Source organism: Phalaenopsis equestris, unplaced genomic scaffold (assembly GCF_001263595.1).
Source record: "Phalaenopsis equestris unplaced genomic scaffold, ASM126359v1 Scaffold232401, whole genome shotgun sequence".
Taxonomy (NCBI): domain Eukaryota; kingdom Viridiplantae; phylum Streptophyta; class Magnoliopsida; order Asparagales; family Orchidaceae; genus Phalaenopsis; species Phalaenopsis equestris.
Window position 1 is genome coordinate 51,651 of NW_018250366.1, and position 1,547 is coordinate 53,197.

Consider the following 1,547-nt stretch of genomic DNA (forward strand, 5'->3'; position numbering starts at 1 on the left):
TTGAGGGGTGCTTAGGCAACTCTTGGGAAAACTCATCCACAACTTTAAGTTAGAGAGGTCTTGGAGGTTAGAGAGGTCCTAGAGGTTAGAGAGGTCCTGGAGGCTAGAGAGGTTCCATTAGTGTATAGAATTTCCAATGGTGATTAACAATTGTGAGGAATTCTTCCACGGATTGTAAGAGTAGAGGGAAAGTGAGAGATTTCTTCCTCCTTGCTACTTTGAAGAGGAATTCTATGTGTTGTAAAGAAAAGAAGAGATTCAGAGGAACTTTGAGGAGTGTTCTTGGGGAGAAATTGATATTTATTTATTATAGTTTGTATGACTTTGTTTTTATGTATAATTCCGAGTTTTGTCGTATCTTCCCCATGAGTTCTGAGTAGTTTTTTCTGTCTCTCCTTGTCTTGAGATTTTGTGAAATAGTGATTTGAATTGGTCGAGCCTTGAGAATGTTAAAGAAGTTGTAATGATCTTTTCACTTTGATTTTAATTTACTTTCAATCTAGTCAATTGATTTGTTAAAATATATTGAGTTTTACAACTAAAGTGAAGATTACATCCAAAATTCAGGGAGGTCAAAGTCCTTGAAAGTTGGGTGCAAATAAATGGGGAAATAAAATTATCGGAAGTAGAATTAGAGATTTTAGAGTGACAGAATAAAATCATCGATTCGGTTCTATCGTTTGGGTGTTAAAGTATAGATGTTAGCCCTCACGCGAGGGGAACGTTGGAGCTCCGAAGTGAGAGCCGGTATCCTCCCAGCCTAGCCGCAGATTCAGCAACCAAGCATAGGCTTAGTCAATGTTCTTTATGCATGAATTAAATGGTAAAGAATATGTATGCTCCTATTTGGCACAATATGAATCGAACTAATTCACTTTATCCATTCACTATAATTTCTTGATAAGGAGAATTATATTGAATATCACAATTAAACCCTCCTTAGTATCATTAGTTATTTAATAGTTATTAAAATGATATATTTATTTCAATTGCCTATTAGTGACAGATAAGCAAATTGAACTTTGTTGTGATTAAAGTATTGTTTTTCTAAAATCATAGTTCGCAGTTCTAAAAACACTCCCTGTGGGGTCAATTTCTAGGACTCCATTAGAGCCTATATTACTTGAGCGATATGTATACTTGCGTTGTGTATACTTGCGTTGTATACTTGCGTTGATAAGTGCGACTTTACAATTATTGAATATTTATTACGTCCATCTTTAACTTATATTTTAAGCACATAAAAAGTTGGTCAAGTTTTTGGCGACGTTGTCGGGGAATTAAATCTTCTAGTAACGCTGTCAAATTATTATATTTGTTGGTTTATAAAGTCGTCGGTCAGAAAGCAATCCAAATGAAAAAAAGAAAAGAAAGAAAGAAAAAAAATGAAGGTGAGGAGAAGCTTGAGGATATGCCTAATCAAAAATTGGCTTCACTGGACCTACCTAAAGGGAAAACCTAAATACATTCGTGAACTTATATTTATGATAGATCTTTTATACTAGTAGTGTTCTCATGAAGTTCCTATCAATTCCTATCCTTTGAAT